General features: G+C 48.0%; 1 pseudogene; it reads left to right on the forward strand.

The window, feature by feature from the left end:
- Positions 1-9,862: 9,862 nt before the first annotated feature.
- Positions 9,863-12,444, forward strand: LOC147979144 (uncharacterized; annotated as a pseudogene).
- The last annotated feature ends 13,373 nt before the right edge of the window (positions 12,445-25,817 follow it).

Below are 25,817 nucleotides of genomic sequence, written 5' to 3' on the forward strand. Positions count from 1 at the left end.
CCTTTTCTTCTTTGTTGAGTCATAGGAACCACCGTACTGTTAAGTGGGGTCCAAGTGAACAAAGTCAGTGTGACTAAATTGATGCTCAACCAAATCCTATGTCTTCGAGTGAAGACAATGAGAGCAAATCTTATCTGGAGCTGGATGAGTCAGCTTTACTTGTAGCCCAAGTCAAGCTGTCGTGTGTGTTTGAAATTTGACCGTTGGACACGCGTCAGTTCCTTAGTGACCCAGGGTCATTTAGGACAAATCAGGTCGGGTTGCCTACTGGCTATAAATAGCCCACCCCTACACCATAAATTGGTGGTTGCTTAGAGTTAGTGCACGGCTTTTGTTGTTTGAGAGCAACCCACCTCCGAAGCTTTTGAGAGAGAAATCCTTGCGAGGACAAAGCCCTAAACACCCAGAGCCAAAGAGTGTTAGGCATCACTGAAGTCTTTCTGTGTGCGTGATCTGAAGACTTGTTACACTTGAGGACTGTGAATCCTCCAGCCGGTTAGGCATCGCGTTCTGAGCATCCAAGAGTCATTGTGGATCGCCAGTGAACGAAGTCTGTGAAGGTTTGGAAGTCTACCTTGAAGACTTGCCAGAGTGATTGGGCGAGGACTGTGTGTCCTTAGATCAAGGGGAATAAGGTGAAGACGCGGTCTTATGAGTTGAATCTCAGCCTCCCCAACCGGACGTACAGTTGTCACAGCAATTGGAACTGGTCCAACAAATCCTTGTCCTCACCAAGCAACTGGTTCTATCCTTTACCTCCCTTTACTTACGGTTGTCTTCGTGAAGTCATTGCCTGCTTGCATGATCTGATTGACTTCACTGTGTGAAGACTGTTGTTGTTTGGCTTCATACTATCTTCCATCCTGATCCATTCTACCTAGCTGCTGATAGTCTTCATGCTTTCACTTCATTGCTTACTTGACTATGGCTTGTCTAGTGTAGTCTACCTTCCGCTGCATGTCAATAGGTTCATTTCTACTGTTTGTCTTCAAAGTCCCCGTGTCGATAACTAGCACTTTCAATTGTTATCAGAGCAAGGTGCTCCCTTGTTCTGTGTGCTTCGGTTTAACCACCTGGAGTTTTAGCTATGTCGACTATAGGGATAATCAAAGTCTCCATTGCGTGCCCTGTCTTCGATGGCACTGATTACCCCTACTGGAAGAATAAGATGCACATGCATCTTGAAGCCATTGATGTCGACCTATGGTATGTCGTCAAGAACAGCGTTCCCAAGGCCAGTGAAGGTGTCATCCCTGCTGATGTCAAGAAGTTCATTCAACTGGATTCTACTGCCAAGAACATCATCTGTGGTCATCTAACAAAAGGACAGTATGGTCGTGTGAGTGCTCTAGAAACTGCGAAGCTAGTCTGGGACTGGCTCTCCAAGGTGTCTCGACCCAGAGAGACTCAAGGATTAGTGTTCTCCGCAACCTCTTCAACCGCTTCAAGAGAAATGACAATGAGAATGTTCAGCTGACGTTTGGTTGCCTCACTGACATCACAAATGAGCTTCATGCACTCGATGCCACTGAGATCACCAAGCATGAAATCATCAAGACACTCTTGAGATCACTTGACAGCTCATTTGACACCCTGGCCCTGATGATTCAAGAACGCCCTGACTTCAAGACTCTCGATCCATCTGACATACTTGAGAGGCTCAACACACATGAGTTCCAGTTATCTTAGAAAAGATATATCTATGGTCCCAACTATGGCCGAACTCGTGCTTTGAAGGCAAAGGCTGTTTCCTCATCTGAAAAAGAATCTGACTGCAGTTCTGAGGATCCTGAAGACGTTGGAAAGGAACTTGCCATGCTAGTGAAGAAGTTCCAGAGGTTCATCAAGAAGAAAGGCTCCAGACAGTCTTCAAGATCTAGCTCAAGAAATGACGAAGCTTCCTCCCGTGACTACAAGAAGAGAACATGCCACATGTGCAAGAAACCTGGTCACTACATCTCTAAATGTCCTCAATGGGACAATTAGAACAAGAAGAAGAAGAAGAGAAAGGAATATAATTCTGATGACAATAAGAGTAAGAAATCCTCAAAGTCTTCTTCCAAGTCTTCGTGGAAATCTTCATCACACAAGAAGAGCTCATCCAGCAAGGCTCGTGCGTTTGTTGGCAAGGAGATGGATTTAGAGGAGGAGTCTGCATCTGAGGAGGTGGAGATGGAGTCTGAAGAGGAATCTGATTCAGGTGTGGCAAGCCTGGCTCTAGCTTCAGTATATGTCACCAAGTCCATCTTCAACACTGAAGACAATGGCCTCGCCACCAACGCTGATGCTAATGATGAGGATGACTCTGCACCCACCTACTGCTTCATGGCACGTGGTGCCAAGGTAAACTCAAGCGATGCTTACTATCAAACATCAAGTGAAGATGACTCTGAATGTGAATCTAAACCTAGCTACAAAACACTTGCTAAAATTGCAACACAGCAACTGTTGTGGAATTGTCACGGCAGATGTCCTTAGTGTCAGGACTTAGTCGCGAGGCCAACGCATCTATGCGGTAGCATGAAGGGGTTGATCGGAATTGAGAGACGCCACACGCAAGACGAAGATTTAGACAGCTTCGTGCCCCGGGAAACATCATCCGGTAATAACCCTACATGCTATTTGTGGCTAGATCTCATTATGCTCATGAGAGAGTCGCCGGTAAGCCGGATCTTTGTGTCTAGCCCTAGAGATTATTTTTTGTCCCTCCTTGGGGAGCCCTGCCCCTCCTTATATATGTTGAAGGGGCGGGTTACATGTGGAGTCGTAGTAGGACTAGGACTATTCTATCCTTTGTCACAAGTTGAATACAAGTCCGGATCTGGCTTCCTCGTAAAGGAAATATTCATCATCCCTTTTCTCTTAAGACGGCCCACCAGAGTATAAGCCGGCCTGCTGGGCCTTGGGCCTTGTCGTCTGTCTGATCCGCGCGCCGGGTCTTCAGTGAGTCACAATGTCCATGTGGGTTACATGTAAAGCGCCATGTCCGGGCGGATCGCCAGTGAGTCGCCAAGCTCCAGACAGGTCTCTGGTGAGTCGCCAAGCTCGATCGGGTCATGATTCCGGCTGGGTCATACCGCGGGGTATATCCCCGACATTAGCCCCCAGTTTAATTTGGATTTATCCATGTTAAACTGATCCTGTAAAATAAATACAAGAACAAACTTGATAGGTTGTGCTCTAGGTTAAATATTTTCTTGAACCGGCACCTGATCATCTTTAAGTCCTTGTGATTTCCTCCTGGATGCATACTCAAAGATCTTACAACAAATCTCTTTTAATAGATATGTCCAAACCTTGCCAATACAAAAATCCAGATACTTGTTTTGAGAAATCCAGGTCAATAGGCCAGCTTCAGAGCCAATTTGCAGACATTTGTATCTTATAGAGAAATATTGTAATAAATAATCCACTTGAATCGGCTTCCAAAGCGCCGGCTTAAAAATATTGGTCTTGAAAAACTCATCTGACTTTCAGGTGGCTTGTAGAACTTGCCGGTTTATCATTGCCAAAATATCTGGTTTGTAAATATTGATAGCACCGGGTCATAATTGTTGCCGACGCTGGGTCATAGTTATTGGTGATGTCGGGTCAATCTGGTTTACTCAAAACCGAGAATTTGAAGATTTTCTCCCTTATATCCATATTACCTTTAGCCCCCAAGTCTTGAGCAAAAACAAAGTGATGACTTAAGACTTGCTTGAATATAAATACTGCCACTTTGAAGAAATCCATGTTGTTCATGTTAGTCACTAGTAAAGACTGAATACTCCATATATGTAGCCCCCAAGTGTCGGGTTGTCATGCTCGCAGCAACCTGGGACATGTAATTGCCTTATACTCATAAAAAACTACAACCAGTGTAGCCCCCAAGGGCCGGGTCATTATGCAATAATGAGCAGGGACTTTTATAAATATGATCATATAGACTTGAACAACAACGTGTAGCCCCCAAGGGCCGGCTCAGTAAGATAATATTGAGCTGGGACTTTATATATACTTCTTTTGAAAAGAACATCATATGATGTAACCCCCATCATGGGGCTTGAACCCACGTCCACAAGGTTAAGAGCTTTGTGCTTTACCAGCTCAGCAGTGGACCCTTCAATATAATGGAATAAAACTTGTGTACCTTGAATTGTTGACAGGAGCAATTGGTAGCCCTCAAGGGCCGGCTCATTATGATGTGATGAGTCAGGTCTTCAATAAGGCCAGTAAAATTGTTTTTGCATTAGCCCCCAAGTGACATGGTGCATGCTGGCAGTGACATGGGACTTGCATATTTGATATAATCTCAAATTGAATAATGTAGCCCCCAAGTGTCGGGTCGTAAGCCTGCAGCGACTCGGGACTATTCCTTCCATTGTAGAATAAATCATATTCATTGATAAAATAATAGCCATTGCGCTGAAGCGACTTTGAAAACCTCAATCATACTACTGGTTATTGATAACCATAAAAAATCCAGCCATGTTGGCTATTTAAGATTTGAATAATATAATCCAGTACGAAAACCTCAATCATTCAATATCATCACGAAAATCCAGCCAATTTTGGCTATGAAAGATTTGAATACCTTATCAGTTGACAAGTAAGTTCAGAGTTCAAATACTCGGCGGCTTTTGGCCGATGGCGACTTAATGTGCATTCATTGTAAGCCAGAATTTTTGTAACCCAGCGGCTTATAACCTTTGAAAAAATCTGGAATGGATAACCCTTTTGAAGCATCAATGATGATGAACTTGAACTTAATCATTTATACAAGTCATAGTTCTGGGAATCCCGCACAGAGTTTAAACAACATACGCCCTGATGACTTAACGTCAAAATCCAGGGCCGGCTTAAACATAATCATGTATAAACAATATCATACCGGTGATATTGAATCGTACTGCCGGCTTATGATAGCTGTGCAGTAAGGGTGATAACCCAATCTTTAGAAGCAAAAACTTCCAAATATTTATGATTGTCATATACTCGCGACTTATCATCCAAAGTCAAGCCGGGTTAAATAGAAGTTACTCATATATGCTTTAGATATGATCAAAAAAGTGTCAAGACAAAATCCAAAAAAAATGTTCGCAAAAAGAGACTTCAAAAATTTTGAGGCTTCTGATTTGAATACGACAAGAAAACCGTTCCAAAGGGGTTAAGCTAAGATTCGAATACGATCATATAGCCCCCAGTGGCTTTGGAGTTGCCGATCAAGAGGGTATTGACAGCTATGTTCTCTTTGGTTCGAATACGGCCTATGTTTGAACAAGAAGCCCCCAAATGACCTTGAGAGTTGTTTAGCGACGCTGATTCGAATACAATCCATGTCGGACCCAAAGGGGTTGAGCTATGATACGAATACGATCAAGAAGCCCCTAGTGAGTTTGGTAGTGTGCCGATCAAAAGGGTACCGACAGCTATGTTCTCTTTGGTTTGAATATGACCTATGTTTGAACAGGAGGCCCCCAAGTGACCATATAAGTTTTGGCATTGCGCCGATCAAGAGGGTACCGACAGCTATGCTCGATGAGCAGGAAGCCCCCAAGTGACCATAATAAGATAAGCCGTAAGGCAGGATACCCATGTTTGAACCGCGCATCATGGCAGCAGGCTCTTTTTGGCACCCTTTAATCTTTCTGAGAACTCGAATTTGCGAGAGATTAATTCTTTTTGAACCGAAACTTTAAACCGGATTTGAAAGCTTCACAACTTTGTGAGAGATAAATTTACCTTGAACCGGATTTGAGAGCTTCAAAGCTTTATGGTAAATAAATTTCCCTTGAACCGGTTTTTAAACCGGATATTAAGAGCTTTAGTGCTTTGTGGGAGAAAAATGTCTCTTGAGCTGGATTTTTAAACCGGAAGCATCATTGTGAGCCGGAATTTTTCTGACGGGCTTTTAAATTTTCATCGATAGAGAAGTAATCTCCGGGGCCGGGTTACTTTTCCCTCCAATGACCCGGAGTTCTTAAATGCATTGAAACCGGTCAATTCTGCTGAGTCATACCGTTGTAACCCCCGAGTCTCAAGGCGACTCGAGGTGTTGACTTGAGATTCTCCATATTTGACCATAGCAGAAGGAGTATATCATTGGCGTTGATAGCGCGATGTGAATCCCCAAAAGGTTGAGGTGACAACGGCGGGTTTATAAATGATCCCGTATGAGCCGTGTCAGCAACTCGGCCAATGGTTCCTTCCAACTGGTTGTTCGAAGTTTAACCAAAGTGTAGTGGCGGTGACTTGTGCGCCTGCCCGTTGAGCCATCAAGTGCAGACAGCGGCTGATAATGATAATTTGCCTCCAAATTGTTGGAAGAAAAATGGGCTTCCCAAGCAGTGACTCGCTCATATTGAATAAACAGCTCATGCAGATAGGTGTGGCCCAGTGTGTTGATGTAGATCAGGCCGCGCGAGATGGACGGTAAAGACGACCGCAACATCTGAGGCGGCACAGACAGATGATGTAACATCCCAAATTTTCAATTTTGAATGTTATACATTAGATCATCAATGCATACCATATTTTATTTTACATTTTGGTGGATCCTAGAAATTTCATGCAACTCAATGACCCACGGAGAGAGTTGGGGATTTCGTTATTTTCATATTTGAGTTTTCTCAAATTTTGAGAATAGGATCATTTGATTTTATTTATTTTATCATCAATTATTTCTATTACAAAAATATGAGAGAGGGAATAAAATGACTTTCCCAAAATAAAGAAATATTGAGGATTTAATAATAAAATCAAATAAGATTTTATTTCGGAGTTTTTCGGTCTTTTATTTGAATTTAGGAAAAATGTGCGTTTTTCAAAATTGCATTTAGGTCCCAAATAAATGTTCACCTTGTGCGTCTTGATTTTAGAAGCCCGCGAAAATTTATTTCGGAATTTTTGAAGTCTGTTTAGTATTTCTTTTAATTTTTCTTCCGAGCGGAATAATTTAAAAAAAACGAACCGACCTAGGGGCCGTGTCCGACCCGGACTCCCGGCCCACTAGGCTTTATAAGCCGGGGGGAAGCCAGCCGAGGCCCAGCCACCCGCGCCCCAAACCCTAGCCGCCTGAGCGCCGCCGCCGTCGCCGGATGCCGCCGCCGCCGCCGAGGTTCGTCGCCGCCTCGACTTCCGTGCCAACGTTTTATAAAAAAAATCCGTTTTCGTCGGTTTTTTTTAAAAATAGAACGGGTTTTCCGGTTTATTTAAATAGCGAGCGTTCGTCCGTTCGTTCGTTCTAGCGAGCGTTTGTCGTTTTTCTTTTTCTCGGATTAAATCCGCGATTTTTCTGATCGTGATTCCTGATCCGATTTTCGATTTAGTATAACTTTTCGCTCGTTTATCAGAATCAGGCGATTCAAGCGCCTAGAGATTCATCTCGAAACTCTCTATCCGTTTAACCAACTTAAACAAGATTTTGCTACTATAAAATTTGCCTTAGATCCAGATTACTAGAACGAAGTTGTTTTCTTTCGCCGTTTGACTTTCGTTGCTTCGTTCGATTTGATTCTTTTTGCCAACCGGAGTTCTTAAGATGAACCTTCTAGTTAGATCCCTTATTTGCATTTTACCCATGCATTAGATGAGTACTTATTGTATGCTTGTTTGTTTGTCTGCGATAGAATACCCGGAGTGCGCCGCCTGTTACTTCGAATCGTTAGGTTTCGCGGATCATCAGCAAGGCAAGTAACACTTTGATCATGCATTTTCTACTACCCAGTTTTATTGCATTAGATCAATCCTCACACATTGCATGATTAGGATCTAATTAAATTGTGGGATGGGAAGTAGATGACGTAGTACCTATTACCTGTTATTATCAAACCTTTGGGAGTTACTTCTATGTTTGCTTATTTTGCCATGCTATGCTAGTAGACGTGGATTGGGTGAGTGATATCCATGACAGATGTGAGATTCTTAATTAATGGTTTATCTAAGGTGGCAATTTAAACACACATCTGGGTGGATTGAGGCATCTGGGTATTCCAGGACTTGCCTGTTTTCTTTTGGACCGCCACCCAGGCTCAAAGGGATCATGAGACTATTCATACTAGAAACTTCCGTGTGCAGCCACAAGCTATTATGGGCTCTAGCATAGTTGACTAAGTTGTGCGAACTCTTACAGTGGTAGATTAGCAGATGTAGGGGATGTAGGTGGTACGGTCTACCCGATCGTAAGGTGCTAGCACTTCTGAAAGACTATGTCTCGGTCATCCGTCTTCTCAAACACCTCGTAGTACGAGAAACCAAACGGAGGCGATCGAGTCTTGTGGGGAAAAGTGCGCAAACCTCTGCAGAGTGTAATAAACTAATCATGGTTAGCCGTGTCCCCGGTTATGGACATCTTGAGTATCTAGTATTTGGATTATCATGTGAATCTCAACATGTTACTCTAAATTAATTTTGTTGGGTTATGTTTAATGATGATGCTTAATTGGGATTGAGAATGCTGTCAACCATTCTCAATGTTTAACAACTACCATGATAGTTAAATAAATTTATTCCTTTGAAGTAGGGAAAAATTGGCTTTACGCAAAAACTGTAACCATAGAGCTTTCCACCAGCCAAATATGCATATAGTATAGCTATTTCATTCCATTACTTTCTATGTGTTACCTTGCCAGCATATTCCATTTGTTGACCTGTTTCGGGCTGCAACGTTAATGTTGCAGACTTTTCAGACGACGATTAAAGAGTTTTTAGGTCGTGGTTCTATACTCAGTGATGCCGTTGGAGTTGATGGACTCACTTATCTTTCAAGCCTTCCGCTGTTATCGTTATTATATGGCCTTAAGCCATATTTATTGTAATAAGTTCTCTTATGAGACACTCGATGTAATAAGTGTGTGATTGCTACTCTGCTATAAATCCTCCGAGTACTGTGTGGTGTCAGCATTACTGATCCAGGGATGACACAGGAGCACAGAGATCAGACTGTTTGAGGTCTGGTCGCTACAGATGAACCGGTCGTGGCATTGTAAGCCGGTGCGGACGGGCAAATTGTCCTCCTGGTTGTAAGCCGGCGTGGTCGCGAGAGACGGCCATGGCGTTGTAAGCCGGCGCGGTCACGAGAGACGGCCATGGCGTTGTAAGCCGGTGCGGGAGTTCGTTGTATAACGACGACCACTTGTGCCAAAAGATGTTGGCGTGCCTCCATCCCGCGGTGTAATATCACTTTTTGTCATAAATAATTGCCATGCGTAAACAATACTTCGGACCAAGGCAAAGATAAACTTGTTATTTGACAAAAACAACATGTGCTAATAAAACAAACTTGGATGGATATCACCTGATTTATTTGATTGACGAATGATCTGTTTATCACGACAGAAGTGGCTCAGGCAGACCAGCGACTCAATATAGTTCCGGCCTGCGCGACTTAATATAACCCTGGCGGCTCAAAGCGGTAAGGGCGGCTCAACACGGCTCCGGTGGGTTGATGTAGATTAAGCTGCACGGGCGGCGACTTGCGCACACTTGTCCCATCAGTAAGCGGGCGCAGACGCCCGTGCGTGATGGCGCTGACGTACACTTTATAGGCACAACATGGCACCACTTTTGCTGCACATAAAAATATACAGATCAAAGTAATTGTTCTTTGATGAAAACAATATGTTTAATAAAATAAACTTGGATGGATATAACCTGATTTGTGCGGACGCGTATGATCCATAATTAGCATCTGTAGATAATTTTTCAGCACTGTTTTTGAATTTCAGTTTTATCCTCTATGCATCAAAGGGTCTTTGCATTGATCCCCTCATGGACCTTGCCAGATGCTATCGCAGCTCTTAACCTCCATACCTTGCCGAGCTTTTGACATATTTTTTAGCCAAATGACATCATGCCTCAATATTGGTCTTTAACTTTCGGAATGACGAGACCCCCGGAGCCGCCCCCGTCCCTGCGGTGGTCGGCAACATTCTCGTCGGCTCCTCTCGACGGCAGGACGGACTGGCACCCAGGATCCCTCTTCCTCGACCGACCGCATAACTTCTTCTTCCTACGGGATGATAGCGGCAAGATCGTCGAGGGAAGGCTGCTGCGGGAGAAAGAATGGATCTCGCCTGGATCGGAGATGGTGCTGTTGGATTGCCTCATCCTAGTTGGCCATCGGGTATTCCCAGCGCGGCGCAGACTAACCTTAGCGCCGGGGGACATTGATAGTGGTTCTGGTTCGCCGGCGAGGTCGCTGGCAGCGGGATCGTGGTTCGAGCTCCTAGCCATCAATGAGGGCGATGATCAGCCCGATGCAGAGGGGGTGGCGGTCCAGGCAGCTAATATGGTTCTTTCCCAAGCAGATCACGACGTCGAGGGTGGTGCTTGGTCTTCAGTGTCTCACCAGAAAAAATCGAAGGAGGAATTAGTGCAGGAATTTTGGAATGACGTCGGTTTTCCAACGCTGGCCTCGCGAGTTTGGGAACGCCGAGGTTCCACGTCCCCATCATCATCGGCCGATCAGTCCCCCGTGCAGCTGCCTGGTGGTTCGGAAGCTTTCCCGGGCATGTCGCGGCCGCCGGCGCCAGTGAGGCCACGCCGCGGAGTCTGCATCAGACCTTGGAAGGGACCTCTCCCCCGTCCCAGGGTTATGCCACCGGTGGTGCTCGCGGCATTCCTGCCGAACTCCAAGGCGGGCACGTCTTCGTCCAATGTCCCGAGTCAGCCGGAGGAAACGGCAGCGCAGTCTTCGGCCACCGATGATCCCGATGCGATTCAAAAATCGCTGACTCCGGATTCCGACCTGCAAGCTCGTGGGCCTGACGTGTGCGTCGCCAATCAGGCCTTGCGTCTGGGCCAAACGCTGCGGAGGGCCGACATGTTCCAATACAGGTCATCGAAATGCCCTAGGGCTGCCTTCGGCGTTCCCAGTTCATCGACCCTGAAGTCGCCGCCTCCTTCATACGCACAGGTACTTCGCCGGTCGCCTTCACCTTCGATGGCTGGCCGGAATCGCAACCCTCCTAAGGGGGCCGCGCCGGAAGGACAAGCTGTGCCAATTTTCGGTACAAGTACAGGCTTCTCTGCCGGTTTTGGCGTGGCAGCCGGACCTCTTCGATTCGGGGCGCCTATGGCTTCGTCATCAATGGCTGCTCCTTCCGTCCAGCAGGCCCTGGCTCCGGCACCTGTCAGTTTTGGTCCTAATAGCCAGCAAGCGACCGATGCACCAGCTGATCGCCGTCAGAAGAAAAAGAGCAAGGGGGGCGTCGATATACCACTCCTGCCGGTGCCATTACCCCGGCTGCACGCTCTTCAGTAGCGTTTCCGCCTGCAATGGTGATAGCAGCTCCTGTCCAGTTACAAGCTTCCCAAGACGTTCATGCAAAGACTGCAGTCCCTGTTGACACTCTTGCATAGCCTCCTAAAGGAAAAAGGAAAGGACTATGGTGTTTCAAATGTAGGTCAAACGAGCACCTCTCCAAGAACTGTACGGTAGTTCATTACTGTCACATTTGCGACAATGACAAGCACCCTCTGCACAGCTGTACCGTTCTCAAGAAACCAAGGCTGAGTGCCATGCTCAGTGGATGCGTTTTAGTGAATGCAATGTTCGTGCAACTACCGGACTCTCTTTTCAAGGAGCATCTTGCACCCTCTACTCTGCCGATAGCATTGGTTACGATCTCAGGGGGCACATTGTCTGCTTCAGTGGTGGAGGTCGAGGTGGCCAAGATAGTCTCGGTACAGACCTCATGGAAGTGGGAAGCGGTGCCGCATGAGGACAATAATTTCTTGGTTCCTTTTCTGTCAGTGGACATTTTGCGGCGTGTGGCAGCTTTTGAGTACAATGTTAAATCGCATGATGTGAAGATAGCTTTTAGTGAGTGGAAAGTCGAGGAGGTTCCATTGCTCCTCCCTCTGCAACCTGTTTGGGTAGATGTCACTGGTGTTCCACCTCCCCTCCGCCACTTCCTTGGTCTGTGGGCGGTGGGATCAGTTATCGGCGCCACTTAGGACGTTGACCTGGTATGCTTGCGACGACATGGTATTGTGAGGATCCAGGTGGCTTTTCACTCCATGGATATTTTTGACAAACATAATGATTCTGATGAAGCGTCAGTCCGCTCGGATGTTTATGTCAAGCTTAATGGATATGCATTTCGGTTTATACTAGAGGAGAATGATTTTGTCCCTGACAATGAATTCATTCCTAAGATCTGGGAAAACCATGACAACGGGCATGATGACGATGCTAATCGGGATTCCGACGTTTTTGATAAAGATGTGAGCAAGAGGATAAAAAACATGCAGGGGGAAGGTGAAAAAACAACGCCTATGGCGAATACAGTGTACGCGGTTCCTATGAAGACGACTCAATTTTCTGGTGTTCCTTCGGCACCTGCGCATGAGGGCATGTCTGTTGTGACCTTGCCTACAGTAGGTCGGCCAGCACTTGCTCACACGCAAGCACAGGACCAGGCACTGCCCATGGCATCCACGGATGCATGCCCCATGTAGGCAAACGCCGGGTCGGAGCGGTCCACGGCTCCTGGCCGCACTGCGTTGCCTGCTACGCGCGTGAGTATGGCTCACGAGCAGCCAGCAAGTGCTGAGGCCGTGCATGCAGCCCATGCTGCTGCCCCGGCTCTGCTGCAGTCAGAAATGGGTCCGGACGCGCCGCCAGCCGCCCATACTGCTGCTCTGGTTTCGGTTCGTGCGCCAGCTTCTTCAACGACGCCACCGCCGAAGTCTCCGGTTCACGCGGTAGTCGCCGTGGTTCCTCTGGGCCCAGCGGCGGAACGTGCGAGTGGATCAGCCCCAGCACCTGCAGCGGTCGTTCCGATGGGACCCGGGGCGCGTCCATGTTCACCGACCTCTGCGACAATCCGGACTTCGCTAACAACTCTGCTATTGACGCCGATGGGTACTATGTCTGGCGGGCAGGCTATGCCCGTTCGACGTAGTAACCGTCACGCTCTCTCTGTTGATGGTTCTTTCCCAACTGACGAGCATTCTCTGGCAAAGGCAATGCGCCGCCAGGCTTCAAGGAACTTGGACCCAACGACATGTACCTCATCCGTTCAATCTTTTATTTCCTTTTCAGAAACTCGCATTTCTTCTACCTTAAAGAATGTTGGTCTATCTATGGGAAAGAATGAAAATGAAAATAATCTGTCGGTTGGGGTACTTAAACATATGGAGATCGACCGATTAAAGGTTTCTCCGAAGTGTCCTACCACATTACCGAACCCTGAAACCGATGAGGATGATGAAGCGGATGCCAAATATGATGGTCCTCTTAGGTCCATGTTTTGTGACTTCATAGTTTCCACGCGGAAATCTAAATCACACTCCTCTAAAAAGAAACAAAAACTGCCCAAAAAGGCGAAGAGCTCCACACCCATACGAGTTCCCACGTGAGAGGCATGTTTTGGAATAGCAGAGGTCTCTCAGACTTGGCTAAACATAAACACGTCGGTGATTGTGTTCGAGAACATGGATTGGATTTTGTGGCAATTTCCGAGGCTGGTAAGTGTGACTTTTGCCCGCATGTCCTCGATCACCTATCGAGTGGTTTCGACTACACATGGCACAGTCTACCAGCTCGTGGAAGGTCTGGAGGAATCCTTCTTGGGATACTGACGTCAGTCATGGACTTGTTGGCCTTCTTGATCGGTGAATTTCATATACAATTTCACCTAAGAAACAGGGCTGATAATTTCACATGGACTCTCGTCGCTGTCTATGGGGCTCCCCAAGATGAACATAAAGCGGCTTTTCTTCGGTAATTGGTGAATCTGGCTAAAGATAACCCATATCCAATGCTGATTGGAGGGGACTTTAATATCCTTAGGTACCAGGAAGAGAAAAATAATGACCGCCTCGACACCCATTAGCCTTTACTATTCAACGCTGTGATAGACAGGTTGGATCTTCGAGAGGCCATTATGTCGGGGCGGCAGTTCACATGGGCTAATAATCGATCTGTAAAGACATACGAGAAGGTTGATAGGGTACTCATGGACACCGAATGGGAACTAAAATTTCCTTTTGTAACCGTGCGAGCCCTTGAGCGTATCGGGGCATTATCGGATCATGCACCCATCATTCTGGATTCTAACTCTACAAATCCACCCACCCGTCACCTCTTCAAATTTGAATTGGGATGGCTGCATAGGGAAGGATTTGTGGACATAGTTAAGAATGTTTGGGAGCGGCCTGCCATTGGTCGTACACGATTCAGAGATGGAACTTTAAAATAAGGGCCATGAGGCAACACCTCACTGGATGGGCGAAACACACCAACAGAATATATAAAAAAGAAAAGCAACGGCTCTCCACCATTATTGACGACCTCGACAAGATTGCAGAGACGCGCACCTTATCTCAACAAGAGATTGAATTGAAAAATCAATCTAATGAGAAGGTGGCTAGGCTTTTGCGAGAAGAGGAAATCAAATACTACCAGAGATCTAAAGCTGGCTTCATTTTGATGGGTGATAGTAATACAAGATACTTCTAATTGATTGGCAATGGGCGACACAGGAAGAAATGTATTTACAGTCTCCAACAAGATGAGGGGCGGATCGATGGTCAAGAAGAGCTCAAAAGGTACATCACGAAATACTACAAATCTCTGTTCGGGGCGACGGTTGAAGGAAACATCACCCTTGATGAGACTCAAACAGATGATATTCCACAGGTCATGGCAGAAGAAAATGATATCCTTACGGCACCATTCTCAGAAGAGGAGGTGAGAGCGGCGGTGTTCCAGATGGAACACAACAAAGCTCCAGGAATTGATGGCTTCCCCATAGAATTCTATCAGAATTTATGGGATATCATCAAGACTGACCTTCTGGAATTGTTCAATTGTCTTCATGCCGACAGACTTGATCTATTCAGACTTAACTTTGGTGAGATTGTCTTGTTGCCGAAGGTTAAGGAGGCCGAACGGATCCAACAGTTCAGACCAATATGCCTCCTTAATGTCATCTTTAAGATTTTCACCAAAGTGGCTACGAATAAGTTAAACTCTGTGGCTGAACATGTGGTCCGACCGTCTCAAACGGCATTCATGCAAGGAAGGAATATACTTGATGGGGTTGTAATCCTGCATGAGACCGTTCATGAAATGCACCGGAAAAACATGAGTGGAGTAGTATTCAAAATTGACTTTGAAAATGCATATGACAAGGTCAAATGGTCTTTCCTCCAGCAAGCTCTAAGGATGAAAGGTTTCTCCGATAAATGGCGCCAGTGGATCCAAAACTTTGTAACTGGATGTAGTGTGGCCATCAAAGTCAATGATGATGTAGGCCATTACTTTCATACAAAAAAAGGACTGCGGCAGGGTGACTCCATGTCCCCAATGTTATTTACCATTGTTGCTAACATGTTAGCTATTCTGATTGAGCGTGCTAAGAAGGATGTCCAGATTGCAGGAGTAGTGCCACACCTTGTGGATGGTGGCCTCTCTATTCTGCAATATGCAGATGACACAATTATTTTTATGGAACATGACCTGGACAAGGCTCGAAACATGAAACTATTGCTTTCAGCATTTGAGCAAATGTCGGGTCTTAAAATTAACTTCCATAAAAGCGAATTGTTCTGCTTTGGAGCAGCCATTGAGTCGGCGGGTGATTATGCTAACCTGTTTGGTTGCACGCATGGCCAATTCCCGATGAGGTATTTGGGAATACCGATTCACTATTGGCGTCTCACTATTAAGGAGTGGAAGCATGTATAGGAGCGTCTAGAGAAACGGTTGAGCAGTTGGAAAGGAAAGATGCTCTCAGTTGGGGGACGGTTGGTTTTGATTAACTCTGTCCTCACAAATATGGTTCTCTATATGCTTTCTTTCTTCCAACTACCAAAAGGGGTCTTGCAAAGATTGGATTATTTTAGATCCAGATTCTTTTGGCAAGGAGACGGGGAAAAGAAAAAATACAGACTGGCCAAATGGAGTGTGGTTTGTAGACCAAAAGACCAAGGTGTGCTTGGAATTCATGACCTACAGGTCAAGAATGAGGCCCTACTTAGTAAATGGTTGTTCAAACTACTTACCGAGGATGGTGTTTGGCAAACCATGCTACGCAACAAGTATTTAGGCCAAAAGGCGGTGTCTCAGGCATATTGGAAACCTGGAGACTCTCACTTTTGCGCTGGCCTAATGGCGCCAAAGAAACATCTTTTTCGCTTTGGGTCTTTTGCGATAAAGGACGGGTCAGAGATTCGTTTCTGGAAAGACATCTGGCTAGGCAATGCCAGTCTTCGAGAACAATATCCAGCCTTGTACATCATTGCTCGCGATCGAGAAGAATAATACTATTGCGCAGGTGCTCAGTTCATCCCCACCGAATATTTCGTTCAGGCGGGATTTGATTGGGCCTCGCCTTACGTCATGGCATAATCTATTGTCCAAGCTGGATTCGATTAACCTGACACAAGGCCGAGATGTGTTTCGCTGGAACCTTACTACATCGGGGTCTTTCACAGTAGACTCCATGTACCGTGCACTCACGCATTCTGAGGTACCGGTGAATAATAATAAGGAACTATGGAAGTCGAAGATTCCACTAAAGGTCAAAATCTTCATGTGGTATCTTCGTAGGGGGGTTGTGCTAACTAAATACAACCTCGCACGGCGCAACTGGCAAGCGAGTAAGAAGTGTTGTTTTTGTACTCATGACGAGACAATCAAACACCTCTTTTTTCAATGCAAGTTTGCACGTTCTACGTGGTCAGTCATCCAAATAGCATCAAATTTGTATCCGCCCACAAGTGTTGCCAATATTTTTGGTCATTGGTTGGACGGTATTCCAAATAGGTTCAAAACGCTAATAAGGGTGGGAGTGTATGCCTTAATGTGGTCGCTATGGCTATGTAGAAATGATTTGGTTTTTAATGACAAAAATGCTTCTCTTTGTGACGCCCGGGTAATTAAGCTACAGTAATCCTCACTAATGATGCCACGTCACCTCTGTCCCTGTAGTTAATCTCGGGTTAAATCAAAACGGTTTCGAAATTCAATTCAAAATTATGATGGTAATAAAAGTTTTCAAAAAAAAATCAATCAAACTAAAATGTTCGGGGGTTGTCACATATTACAAGGTTAATTATGGTGGGGTGCACACATTTTTATAAAGTGTCTGAATATTTTAAAATGAAATAAAACAGAAGAGAAAATAAATTAAGAAAAAAAATAAAAAAAGGAGAGGGAAACCCCCCCCCCTGACCAAACTGGGCCAAGCCCACCTGGCCCGGCCGGCCAGCCCCTGGCCCGGCCCACCCCCCCTCACTCCCATAACCCCCCCCCCCCCGGTCGGCGGAAACCCTAGCCGACACCCCATTCCCCCCCGATCCCCTTCTCCTCCCTCCCCCGCCGATCTGGATCGGGATCCGCCCGATCCCGTCGCCCCCGACGCCGGCGCCCCACCCCACCAGCGCTCGTCCTCCTCCCCTCCTCCCCGACCGGCCGCGCAGGACGCCCGAACCCCCCCCCCCCCTCGTCGCCTCGGGACCGTCCCCGACTCCCACCTCGCCGGATCCGCATCGCCGGACGGCCGCCGCCTCGACCTCCTCCCCGCCGGACGCCCCCAACCGCCCCCGAGCCCGCTTCCGAGACCCCACGCGTACCCCTCCCGTGAGCTCTTCCCTCCCCTGCTTCGCTCTGTAGCCGTAGGGGTCGACCCCCGCGCTCGGTCGCCATGGCCGGAGCTCGCTCCGGCGCCGCGCTCGTCGCGCTCCGGCTCGCGCCGGCTCACCGCGCCCCACGTACCTCCCTCCCCTCGCGCCTCCTCCGCTCGGTCGAGGCCCCCCTCCTCTTCCCCCTCGTTCCCCTCCGTACCCGAGCGCCCCCGTCGCGGATCTCGTCGCCGGCGCCCTTCCAGTGACCAAATGGTCACGGGGCCGAGCCCCTTGTGCTCAGCGCGTCGCGCAGCCCCCCTGGCCTTCCCGTTAGCCCCGTAGCGCGATCCCGACGCGGTCCCGAATCCCACCGCCGCCTCCGCCGCTCGCCGGTGTCGTTTCCGGCCAAGTCCGGCCGTGCCTCTGCCACCGTTGGACGCGGCATCCTCTCCACGTTCGAACGCACCCGCCGGCGGCCATTTTTGCCGCCGGACAGCGAATCCCGGCGAGGTCCGGCGCCCCTCCGCCGCAGGAACGCTCCCCGGAGCTCCCCAACGCCGGCCGCCGACGTGGCCGACCTGGGGCCACCCCTGGGTCACTGACCCGTGGGCCCTAGGGGCCCGACCGGCCTGTTGACCCGGTCAGCCTTGCTGACTGGACCGGCCATGCCACTGACCGCAGGCCCCCCCAGAACGTTAAAAATAAAAATAAATGATAATTAAAATATTAATTAATTAATTAAGTAAATACTTAATTTAATTAATCCTGATTAATTAACCTAATGGCTAATTAACCTAATTAACTATTGTTAATTAACTAACAGAGTATGACGAACGGGACCCACCTGTCAGGTTGACCAAGTCAACCCTGTTGACTGCTGACGTCAGCATGACATCATGCTGACGTCATAAATTCATTTTTCGAATTAAATAATTAATTAATTAAATTCCAGAAATTAATAAAATCTTTAGAAAATCATATCTTTTAATCCGTAACTCGGATTAAAATATTTTCAACATGAAAGTTGCTCAGAACGACGAGACGAATCCGGATACGCAGTCCGTTCGTCCGCCACGCATCCCTAACCTATCAAACTCGCAACTTTCCCCCTCCGGTTCACCGGTCCGAAAACGCGAAACACCGGGGATACTTTCCCGGATGTTATCCCCCTTCACCGGTATCACCTACTACCGCGTTAGGGCACCTCTAACGCCGTAACTTGTCATGTCATGCATCACTATGCATATGCTTGCATTATATTTATTGTTTCTTCCCCCTCTTCTCTCTCTAGACACCGAGACCGACGCCGCTGCTACCCCGTACGACTACGGTGTTGACGACCCCTCTCTCTTGCCAGAGCAACCAGGCAAGCCCCCCCTTTGATCACCAGATATCGCCTACTCTTCTCTATACTGCTTGCATTAGAGTAGTGTAGCATGTTACTGCTTCCCGTTAATCCCATACTGATGCATAGCCTGTCCTTGCTACTACTGTTGATACCTTTACCTGCAATCCTAATGCTTAGTATAGGATGCTAGTTTATCATTAGTGGCCCTACATCCTTGTCCGTCTGCCATGCTATACTATCGGGCCGTGATCACACGGGAGTTGATCACGGGTATACACTATATACTTTATACATGATACATGTGGTGACTAAAGACGGGTCGGCTTGAGGAGCACCCGCGAGTGGAGTTTTGAGGCGGAGCGGCAGGGCAGGTTCCGACCACCTAGGAGAGAGGTGGGCCTGGCCCTGGTCGGCGTTCGCGGATACTTAACACGCTTAACGAGATCTGGGTATTTGATCTGAGTCTGGCCATTTGGTCTATACGCACTAACCATCTACGCGGGAGTAGTTATGGGTATCCCGGCGTCGTGGTATCAGCCGAAGCCTTCTTGACGTCAGCGATGGAGCGGCGCGCGCTGGATTGGACTGGAACGCCACTAGGCTAGGTCTGCTTCCGGCCGCCCACGCAACGTGCAGGTGTGCTAAGGGCGATGGGCCCAGACCCCTGTGCGCTTAGGTTTAGACCGGCGTGCTGACCTCTCTGTTGTGCCTAGGTGGGGCTGCGACGTGTTGATCTTCCGAGGCCGGGCATGACCCAGGAAAGTGTGTCCGGCCAAATGGGATCGAGCGTGTTGGGGTATGTGGTGCACCCCTGCAGGGAAGTTAATCTATTCGAATAGCCGTGATCTTCGGTAACAGGACGACTTGGAGTTGTACCTTGACCTTATGACAACTAGAACCAGATACTTAATAAAACACACCCTTCCAAGTGCCAGATACAACCGGTGATCGCTCTCTCACAGGGCGACGAGGGGAGGATCAGCGGTTAGGGTTATGCTATGCGATGCTACTTGGAGGACTTCAGTCTACTCTCTTCTACATGTTGCAAGACGGAGGCTGCCAGAAGCGTAGTCTTCGAAAGGATTAGTTATCCCCCTCTTATTCTGGCTTTCTGCAGTTCAGTCCACATATGATACCCTTACTCCATTTGATACCCATGCATATGTAGTGTAGCTCCTTGCTTGCGAGTACTTTGGATGAGTACTCACGGTTGCTTTCTCCCTCCTTTCCCCTTTTTCCTTCTTCCTGGTTGTCCCATCCAGATGTTGGAGCCCAGGATCCAGATGCCACCGTCGACGACGACTCCTACTACACCGGAGGTGCCTACTACTACGTGATGCCCGCTGACGACGACCAGGAGTAGTTAGGAGGATCCCAGGCAGGAGGCCTGCGCCTCTTTCGATCTGTATCCCAGTTTGTGCTAGCCATCTTATGGCAACTTGTTTAATTTATGTCTGTTCTCAGATATTGTTGCTTCCGCTGACTCGTCTATGATCGAGCTCTTGTATTCGAGCCCTCGAGGCCCATGGCTTGTAATATGATGCTTGTATGACTTATTTTATTTGTAGAGTTGTGTTATGATATCTTCCCGTGAGTCCCTGATCTTGATCGTACACGTTTGCGTGTATGATTAGTGTACGATTAAATCGGGGGCGTCACACTCTCTACAGGTTATTTTTCGGTATACGCACTCGCTTCGTACGTGGTCTATAGTACAGCGAGCGGAATACCAACCGCTGTTCAAAGCGGTGTGTACGCGATTGGAGCAGGTGGCTACGGAGGTTTTTTTTCCCAACATGGGTGGCAGCATAACCTCCGGATTGACCCACCACCACTTTCGACATAGGCATGTATAGTGTCGGTCTATAGGACTCTACTGTTGCCGTTTTGTCGATTTTGATTTTTTTTCTTTCTGTCAAACTTTTTAGAATTGGCTGTGTGCATCTTAGTTATGCAGAGGCCGAGTGTCACTCATAATGCTTTGTATCCGCTCTTGATGCTACATTTTTGAGTTAATAAAACGCCCTTTATCGAAAAAATCTCAGCTAGGTTGATTTGACCACCAGTAACCACAATCCTCAGCAAAGGCGTTCCACGGCGATAGCGGGGCGACAGAGGGACACCGGGGCGGAGCTGCAAGGTGCAGCACGGGAGGCGGCCGCGAGCAGCGACTCGGCCCGGGCGCGCGAGCGACTTGGTGACTTGAAGCAGAAGCAGCAGGGGACCGACACATCGGCAGCTTTCCCGGCCGGCTCAAGGCACGACGGCAGTGACTGCAGGACGGCTCCAGGTCGGAGTAGCGCGGCGGCTCATAGTAGCAGCTCGGAGGCGGCGTGCAGCGAAGGCGGCTTACGGTGATACGGTGGCGGAGACAAAGTGCAACGCAAGAGGCCGGGCGGCTCGAAGCGGAGGCCGGCCCCGCGCGACTGTGTCGATGAAGGCGACTTGAAGGGCGAGCGAGGCCATCAGGCGTGGCTTGGCGCGGTAGTTCAAGGCGCAGCGATGGAGGCCGCAGGAGCCGGCCGGTGCACCACAGACAGCGAGCGCCCAGGAAGCGGCATCTCCGCGGGACGCGGCGACTCAACAACAGTTCAGAGCTGGAGGTGACGGCACACGACTTGGCTATAGTCGAGGCGGAGGCGCAACCGGCGAGTTGGAGACGCGTCCGCGAGGCGGCTCGAGGCTGCGCTGGTCGGTCGACGAGGCGGAGGCAGGTAGAGGCACGCTCGGTGCCACGGCAAAACGTAGCAGGGGCAGGTAGCAACTCGCGACAGCGGCGGTCCTGCTGTCCATCCAATCAGTCACGAGCTCTTAAACAACATGTACTGACGTGCCTGCATGACTTTGCTCTTGTTTTCGTAATGACTAGTCCATGGTAGCCACTTTTTCGGGTGTTTCCTCATGTGTGCTAGATCACTGCTTATTTTTGAATTTTGACGGCGAAGATTAGGTGCCCCATTGAGACAGCAGCGGCGCAACGGCTGGGCGACGCAGCGATGGGCTGCTCGGAGGCTCCGCAATGGCGCTGTGCTATGGCACGGGGGCGGACAGTTTGGAACAGAGGACGGGGCGGCCTGACACAGCCGTGGGGCAGGGGCGCAGTGGTTCGGCCGCGGAAGCGAGCCGGCGAATGTGTCTCAGCAACAGAGGCGCGCCAGCGAGGCACAGCCGCGGTCGAGGAGGTGACGACGGGGCGGCGACTTGTGGCTCGGGGCAAACTGCGGTAGAAAACCGGCTCAACTTGGAGCGGCACGAAGCTGCGCAAAACAGACGAGGTGGGACCACAGCGAAGAGCGGCTGGGACTAGCCGGAGGAGAAGGGCGTCGAGGCAACCGGCGGCGACTCTGGCCGGATCCCAGGCGGGCCCGCGAGCGACAAGTCTGAGTCCGACTCAATCTGAAGTCCAATCTAGTGCTTCTCTAGATCCCTCTTCTTAGTAATTTTTCCTTTCTTAATTCTTGAATTAACTTCCTGGTTGATTCCTTGTACGATCCGGCTTCATGTGACGGTCGCCCAGCGACTTCTGTACGCGGCGGCGGCGACTCAATGAATCAAACAAAAACAACTGTAATTTGGCGATTTTGATCTGTATCGATGAAACCCCTCTCCCCTTAGCTTGTGCCGTGGGGCAACGGAAAAGTGATCCGGCCATAACGGATCACCTGGTTACGCGTGGTAGTGCAAACAGACGCAATCTGACTCTTCTTCATCTGAAAATCGCGATCTTTCTTGAAACCCTAATTAAGATCTCTCCAAGAACTCAACATCATCGTGCGCAGGCCCCACGGTGGGCGTTAACTGTCGTGAAATTATCACGGCAGATGTCCTTAGTGTCAGGACTTAGTCGCGAGGCCAACGCATTTATGCGGTAGCTTGAAGGGGTTGATCGGAATCGAGAGACGCAACATGCAAGACGAATATTTAGACAGCTTCGGACCCCGGGAAATATCATCCAGTATTAACCCTACATGCTGTTTGTGGCTAGATCTCATTATGCTCATGAGAGAGTCACCGGTAAGCCGGCTCTTTGTGTCTAGCCCTAGAGAATATTTTCTGCCCCTCCTTATATATGTTGAAGGGGCGGGTTACATGTGGAGTCCTAGTAGGACTAGGATTATTCTGTCCTTTCTCACAAGTTGAATACAAGTCCGGGTCTTGCTTCCTCGTAAAGGAAATATTCGTCATCCCTTTCCTCTTAAGCCGGCCCACCAGAGTATAAGCCGGCCTGCTGGGCCTTGGGCCTTGTCGTCCGTCTGATCCACCCGCCGGGTCTCCAGTGAGTCACAATGTCCAGGCGGGTTACATGTAAACCGCCATGTCTGGTCGGATCGCCAGTGAGTCGCCAAGCTCCAGCCATGTTTCTGGTGAGTCGCCAAGCTCGATCGGGTCATGATTCCGGCTGGGCTGTAACATATTCCCCGACAGCAACAGAATGCTATGTAACATATTCAAAAATTGTTAGACAAAAGCGATGACCTGTTGGACACGGAAATGACCCGATCTCAGTCCTTAATTGAAGACATTAAAAATCTTCATGTTAAGTATGAAGAGCTTGAAAGTCATCATGAAACGCTCTCAACTACTCATGAAAAGCTCTCCTATGATTATCTTCAAAGGAAGCAAGAACTTGAGAGCGGCTCATGAAGATCTTCAAAAAGAGAATGAGCCACTCCGCGCTCGACAGATCAGTTCCACTCAGGAAGGATTTGAACCACCATGTCTAAAATGCCTTGAGCGTGATAACGCTACTTCTGATGCTGGATGTTCTACTGCTAATACTACTGCAATATCTTCAACTGCTAATGTGGTAACTAACCCCTCTCCTGAGGATAACACTGCTATTGCTGATGAGAATGCCAGGTTGAAGACAATGCTTGAGACAGTAATGTACAAAAGTCTCAAAGGGCATCAGATACTATGTGATGTCCTCAAGAAACAGATTCTGAACCGAAACCCTAGGAAAGAGGGTGTTGGGTTCGAGAGGAAATTGAATGTTGATGGTTCTTACTGGAAGCCTGATCAGTACCCTAAAACCACATGGGACCTTGAGTGGATCCATCTACCTTATCTGGCTTCACTTGTGCTAACCCGATTATCATCGATGAATCCTTTGTTGCAAACTATAAACTCTTTTAAGAATCAGAATGGTGAAGTGTTTGCGAGGTATATTGGTACTAATTGCATGAATGGACCACCTTTGAAGAAGATCTAGGTGCCCAAGAGTTGTCTTGAGAATCTTGAGGTGAATGTCGTCATGACACCACTTGGGAAGAAGACAAACCCCAGACCAAAGGCTTCATATGGTCCAAAGGCTTCATACAGACAGAGGACTCACCAGAGTCACCCTAACACAAATGTTTTGCAGGGAAACCATACTCAGGCCTATGAATATGAGTGTGTTTCATCAAACCGCCATGTTCATAAGATCAAGAACTATGCTGCCTATTCATATGAGTATTATTCACCTCCTGCAAGGCTATTTGCCTGGGCTCCAAAGCCAAAGTTCTCAGATGCTGCACTTAGACTCATTGCTTTGAAGCCACCCCTGAAAATGTGGGTGGTTAAGAAAACTTAACTCTCTTTTGCAGGGAAGGGTCTCTAGCCGAAAATCAAAGGCGTCAGATGCTATTGCTGGGGACCTAAAACATCTTGTGGGGCACAAGATAAAATGCCCAAATGGTCTTACTATGTATTTTGTTCTTGATTCGCTTGCTAATCATCCTATCAGTCCTAACCTGGATCTGAGCTTTCATAATCCACTTGTTCGTCAAATGTTTATGCTTCACGTTTCCCTTGGTGAAGCCTATCCCCCTAACTGCACTGTAGGGTATGATACCAAAGGCTTCTGAGTGTATTATGGACAGTGGATGCTCTAACCAGATGACTGGTGATCGAAGTCTTCTCATGGACTCAACCTTACGTCCATCTGACAAGAGTCACATCACATTTGCTGACACTGGTAAATGCAAGGTATTGGGTCTAGGTAGAGTTGCAATCTCAAGGATCAGCACATGGATAAAGTGATGCTTGTTTAATCCCTTGGTTTGAACTTAATGTCTGTCTCAATGCTTTGTGACTTGAACATGATTGTGATATTTGGAAAATATCGTTGCCTTGTGCTTATGGAATCTGGCAAATCTCTAGTATTTAAAGGGTATCGAAAGGACGATTTGTATATGGTAGATTTCTCAGCATGCCCACAGTTGGCCATATGTCTTCTAGCAAAAGCTTTAGAGTGCTGGCTCTGCCATCGGAGGCAAGGGCATGCTGGCATGAGGAACTTGTACACTCTCGGGAAGAAGAAACACGTCGTAGGCATCGAGGGCGTCAAGTTCAAGAAGGATCATCTATGTGGTGCCTGCGAAGCTGGAAAGATGACAAGGGCCAAACATCCCTCGAAGACAATCATGATGACATCTCAACCCTTCAAGCTGCTTCACATGGACTTATTTGGCCCTACTCACTACCACTGCTTTACAAGACTGAAGTGCAGGATGTCTTCACACGTTCGCCAATCGTGCCATCATGAACTATGGCATCGAGATCAAGCACATCAGAAGTGACAATGGCACAGAGTTCAAGAACACCGGCCTCGACACTTATCTTGATACATTGGGCATCACTCATGAATTCTCAGCTCCATACACACCTCGGCGGAATGGCATCATGGAGCGCAAGAACAGAACACTCATTGAGATGGCTCGGACGATGCTTGATGAGTACAAGACTCTAAGGAAGTTCTGGCCTGAAGCTATTGATACTCGATGCCATGTCATCAACCATGTTTATCTTCACAAGCTTCTAAAGAAGACATCATATGAGCTACTGACTGGTAAGAAGCCAAACGTAAGCTACTTCAGAGTATTTGGTGCTAGGTGCTGGATCAAGGATCCGCATCACACTTCAAAAT

Source organism: Triticum urartu, chromosome 3A (assembly GCF_056163025.1).
Source record: "Triticum urartu cultivar PI428250 chromosome 3A, HENAU_Tu73, whole genome shotgun sequence".
Classification (NCBI taxonomy): domain Eukaryota; kingdom Viridiplantae; phylum Streptophyta; class Magnoliopsida; order Poales; family Poaceae; genus Triticum; species Triticum urartu.